Source organism: Arachis stenosperma, chromosome 9, assembly GCF_014773155.1.
Source record: "Arachis stenosperma cultivar V10309 chromosome 9, arast.V10309.gnm1.PFL2, whole genome shotgun sequence".
In the NCBI taxonomy this organism is placed as follows: domain Eukaryota; kingdom Viridiplantae; phylum Streptophyta; class Magnoliopsida; order Fabales; family Fabaceae; genus Arachis; species Arachis stenosperma.
In genome coordinates this window covers 122593033-122599032 of record NC_080385.1, presented here as the reverse complement: position 1 = coordinate 122599032, position 6000 = coordinate 122593033, and positions in this window count along the sequence as shown.

The following is a 6000-nucleotide window of genomic DNA, read 5'->3' as shown; positions in this document are numbered from 1 at the left end:
TATTCAAATAATTTAGAAACATGATACATTCCCTTATTAACCCATGTTCCCACAGTTTTCCCACACTTAATTGTTACACAATCCCTATCTTAAGCTAACCAAAGATTCAATTGAGATATTTAATTGTTTTTCTGCTTTAAGGCTAGTGATGTGGTAAAATACAGAACAAATGGGGATTAAAAGGCTCAAAGTGGCTTGACAAGGGTGATTTAAAGGGTAGGCTTTTTTGGGATAAGTGAGCTAAAATCAAACAATGGCCTCAATCATATGCAAGCATGTAAATATACTAAATAATGGACATATAGATTAAAACAAAATATAGATTACAATCATAGAGAAGGGAACACACAGGAATAAAATATTTATGGTTAAATAATGTAACCATATAAATAAGCTCAAAGTCTCACAGGTTGTGTGTTCTTTGGCTCAAAAACCATGTTCCAAATACAACTTCAAACAAATTTAAAAAAAATTTCAATTTAAATTAGTGAAATACTATAAAGATTTCTTGAAAAAGAAAATATTGCTTCAACTAAGTAGTAACTAAATGCACAATATCAAATAAATATGCAATCAAACATGCAAATGCAACAACTAACAAGAAAAATAAACCATTGGTGTTGAGATAGAAGAGTGACTAACCCATGGAGATCGGTATCGACCTCCCCACACTTAAAGATTGCACCGTCCTCGGTGCATGCTGAGATGTGCAGGTGGACGGGTTGTTCCAACTGATGCTTTCCTTCAAGGATTGTGCAGATGGACTTGTTTGTATCCCCTTTTAGAAGTTTCTCCCTTTTTCCGTCTTTGGTGGCCAGCCTGGAAGAAGAGAAAAAGAAGAACAGTAATACCCAGAAGTAAAGATAAGAAAATAAATGAAGTATGGGTGGGTTAATGCCAAATAATAAGGGTCTCAATTACATGGTAGCTACAACATACAAGTGAGAAAACAATAGAAGTCATGGCATGCCAGTGGTACAAAATGTACAACAATGGGGAAGAGAGTGGAGGAGGAGAGATAATATAAATTCATGTCAATGCAAAAGTAATACAAAGAAAAAAAAAGATTGGCATTGATAATATTACCTAACCAGAATAACACAAGTCACTAAGCACCCAAAATAGTTCAAGAGAAGATGCACAGTTAAATAAGAAAATCAAACACCAAAGGAAAAATAATGAATTTAGAAAAGAAAATAAAAATTATGCACAAAATGAAGATGCAATGAATGAAATATGTAAATAAATTAAGTAAAATAAAATACGAGATAAGAAGAATGAGAAGGGAAAGAAGGGAAGAAGAAGTAAGTAAGAAAGGAGGGAGGAAAAATTAGGATTGGGGAAGAAAAGATAAGATATTTGGCAAATTAGGATAAGTTGTGCGGCGCAAGCGACGCGATCGCGTAAGGCACGCGGTCGCACGACTTATGCTGATACTGATTGACGCGGTCGCGTCGGTCACGCGGTCACGTGACACAATTCATGCTACTGGCGTGAGGGCGCCTCGCGCTCGTACAACTCTCTGTTCAAATTATTATTAGTGCCAAATTTTAAGTGACGCGATCGCATGGGGCATGCGATCGCGTAAGTGGGCTTTAGAAGAATGTGACGCGGTCGCGTGGGTAGAATTGTGCGTTCAGCACCAATCCAGCACCACTCTAGCACAATAATTGGTTGTGCACCCTTTTACGTCGAAATCCAGAGCACGCGGCCGCGTGGGGCACGCGGTCGCGTGGGTCGATTTGTGCTACTGGCACACCTCCAGCCACGTTCCAGCGTGACTCTCTATTCGTTTTTATTTTCTCCCCTCTCCTTGCGACGCGGACGCGTCGCTGATGCGGTCGCATCGCGTGGCATTTTTTTTATGCATGAAAATGCAGAATGCAATGCTAATATGAATGTTATGCAAAACTCCAGGTTCAATATAATAAGATAAAAGAAGACTCGGAAACAAATAAAACTAGATAAAAATGAAAAAGAAACGATCATACCATGGTGGGTTGTCTCCCACCTAGCACTTTTAGTTAAAGTCCTTAAGTTGGACATTTGGTGAGCTCCCTATTATGGTGGTTTATGCTTGTACTAATCCAGGAATCCCCACCAATATTTGTACTTCCAGTAGCCTCCGGGGTCCCAAACTAAGCATGTAAAGCCCTTAAGAAGCTTCAAACAGATTCTTAGGCTCCCGGGATGACAAATGTCAGAATAGATTCCAGGATCCCAAACCTTACTTTTACACCCGTTTTTGTCTCGATCTGCATTTTTTCAGCCGGGTGAAAGGTGATCTGAATTCTCACTGCAGCGACCAAACAGCTTCCTAGACCCATTCAGTTGAGCTTTACACCAACCTTTGCGTTTAAACTTAAAGCTTCCAACCATGATGAACCTTGCAGGACAATTCTTACCACTGGCCATCTTCCTTTTACTCTTAATGTTACAAAGAGCTCTAAGTTGACCATCCGTCTCCAGTAGCCCATATTCAAGTGGAATTAGAAAGCTAAGGGATATGAATTTTACCCACTTGAATGTTGTGAAGGATGATGGCAACTTAGGGGGAGGTATTTTTAATGAAATTGCAAGCTCCACTCCCTTGTGCTCTTCTCTGATAATTACCACCTCTTTGCAAGCTTCTTCAATTTCAACCTCTTCCTCTTGGTAGCTTTCTTCCAATTCAATCTCCTCTTCATTGCTTTCCAAGGGCATGGGAGGTTGTGCTTCTTCTTCTTGAATCTCCATCTCTTGATCAACCTCTTCCAAGTCTTCAACTGTGATATGCCTTGGAGGTTGTATACCCTCCTCAGCATCAATTTCGAACGTCTTGGAAGGGGGTTCTATGACTGGACTTTCCCATGGAGGTTCTGCATCTCCTAAATCTTCAACCACTTCTTCTTCATCAATAATTCCGGCTTCCTTTACTAGTTCCAGTACAAAGTCATGTTCCGTACCGTTCACTGGAGTTTCTAGTATCTCCTTCATACTGCGTTCTTCATTAGATTGTCCACATGAAGCCATGGGGGTTCCTTGAGTGTCTGAACGTTGGGAAGCTAATTGAATTATCGCTTGCTCCAATTGACGAATGGTTGCCTGAAATCGATCCACCATTTCCTTGAAACGATCCTTTGTCTCTTGATGTGCTCGGCTTTCATAAATAGGATCACAGTGCTCTTGGATTGATGGATATGGAGATGGTGAATATTAAAGTGGTGGTTCTTGGGAATAATTGGGTTGGAATTGGGGTGGTTCTATATATGGTTCATATGGCTCAGAAGGTGGTTGGTATGATGGTTGAGGGTTAGGGTCATATGGAGGTGAATGGTGGAAAGGGGCTTGTAAGTGTGGTGGTTCAAAGCTATGTTGAGAAGGGGGCTCATAGGCATATGGTGGTGGTTGTTGATAATCGAAAGATTGCTCACCATAGCCATTGCCTTGATATGCAGCACAGAATGGTTGTTGATGGTCCATTGGAGGTGGTTGTTGCCATGAGGGTTGATCAAATTCTTGTGGCTCCTCCCATCTTTGATTGTTCCAACCATGGTGCATGTTGTCATTATAATCTCCTCTTCCTGCAACATAATTATACCCAGACTCATAGCCAAAGGGGTGAGAGTTCATAGTGGTGAGAGAAAATAAAAACAAAAACTTACAAAAAGAAAATATTTTGAAAAAGAGATGATTTTAAAAAAATAATTGAATTTTGAAAAATAAGATAAGATAAGATAAAATTTTAAAATAAAAATCTGAAATATTTTTTTTAAAATATTTACAATAACCAATAATAAGGCACACGTTTGCAATTCCCCGGCAACGGCGCCATTTTGACGTTAGGATTTTTGCTAGTAAAGAATTTTATAAAAATAATCGCGTTGTAGATATAGATTCTAAACCAACAGAAATCCCTTCGTGCAAATGTTTTGGTTGTCACAAGTAACAAACCCCTTTAAAATTGATAACCGAGTATTTAAACCTCAGGTCGTCTTCTCAAGGAACTGCAGGGAAGTATGTTCTTATTATTGGTTATGGAGATTGTAAATTTGGGGTTTTGAAGTTTGGGCAATGGGCACAGGTATATTTAAATGACAAGTAAAATAAATTAACAATAATAAAATCTCTTGGCAAGGTATAAGAACTGGAAGTCCTATCCTAGTTATCCTTATCAATTGTGATGAGAATTGGATTTTTTTCCCACTTTGTTAACCTCTAACTATGAAGGTAAGTTAAGTGGATGAATTAATTCGAATCTTCAAGTCCCAGTCTTTCCTTGGGAAAAGTTAGAGTTATTGGATCTCGAATCAATTCTTGAAGAATTCCAATTTTCAATCAACAATGAGTTTGATAACTCAAGAGTTACCAATTAATCAACCAGAGCCAAAAGGTAGAAAATATAAATTAAAATCATTTATCTGAAAACATCTCAGTAATGTATATTAAATAAGAAAATCAATCCTAACATGGAAAGTTCATAAGCCAATTGGGCAACACAATTCAGATACAAATGAAAGCATCAGAATAAATAAAAATAAAAGAGAAAATAGATAAAAAGAACATTGAACCTGAGATGAAGATGAAATATTCCTAATTTCTAAAAATCCTAATCCTAAATCCTAAGAGAGAGGAGAGAGCCTCTCTCTCTAAAAAACTACATCTAAATCCTAAAAAGTGAATTATCAAAGCATGATTATGAATAAATGGATTCTCCCACTTTATAGCCTCTAATCTGTATTTTTTGGGCTGCAAACTGGGTCGAAAATAGCCTAGAAATCATTGGAGAAGAAATCTGCCACGCTGATTTTCGTAACTGCGACGCATCCGTGTGGATGACGCGTTCGTGCTGCCTAGTGTCAAGGAAACTATGGTATATTATATATCAAATCGAAACCCCGGACGTTAGCTTTCCAACGCAACTAAAACCGCGTCATTTGGATCTCTGTAGCTAAAGTTATAGCCGTTTGAGTGCGAAGAGGTCAGGCTGGACAGCTTGGCAATTTCTCCAACTTCTTGTATACCTTCCACTTTTGCATGCTTCCTTTCTATCCTCTAAACCATTCCTGCCCTGTAATCTCTGAAATCACTTAACACACATATCAAGGCATCTAATGGTGATAAGAGAGGATTAAATATAGGGAACTTAAGGCCAAAGAAGCATGTTTTCAATCAAAGCACATAATCAGGAAGGCAAATGTAAAACCATGCAAATAGTATGAATAAGTGGGTAAAGAGTTGATAAAATCCACTCAATTGAGCACAAGATAAACCATAAAATAGTGGTTTATCAGCGATAAACTAAAAAGTATTCAAAACAACCAATATGTACACAAATCCAAAAGCACACAAAAATAAAGGTGCAAGTACTGAAAATAAATTAAAATAAGAGTGTCTAGAATGGAATGGTACACCAAAATAATAACTCTGCCGACGAGGCGACCTCTCCACACTTAAATATTAGCATCGTCCTCGATGCTCCTCAATCAAGCCAGGTGAGAAGAGTCATCGGCACCATCTCCACTGTCTGCTGTAGGTGCCTGTGGCTCTGCCGGCTACTCATGTTGGGCCTCCTCATGCTGGGCCTCCTCCTCATCAGAATGCTCGGAAAGGGTGTCAGACTCAGAAGGAATATCAGTGCCGCTAGAAGTCACGAGCAGCCTCAAATGTGCATAACGTCGCTAATTATGATGTTCCATTTGATCGATACGCTCAAAGAGGCGCTGCACTAGACGGTAGATCGACTGTGAAGTAGATGATAGTGGTGCTGGTCTTGGAGGTGCTGAAGGTACTGAAGGTCTTGTTGAGGATGATGCTGAGGATGTGGCTGCCTCTGTAGGAGTAGTAGTGGGTGCTCTGCGGCCTAGAGATTCGAACCGCTTGCCATGCGGAATAACATTCCTGCGGTCAGCAATTAGCGGTCTCTCATCCTTTGGCTCCCAAGGTACCTCAGCCTGGTGAGCCATCTGAGTGATCAAACATGGGAATGCCAAGGTGCCTCTGATATGTACTCAGGACATA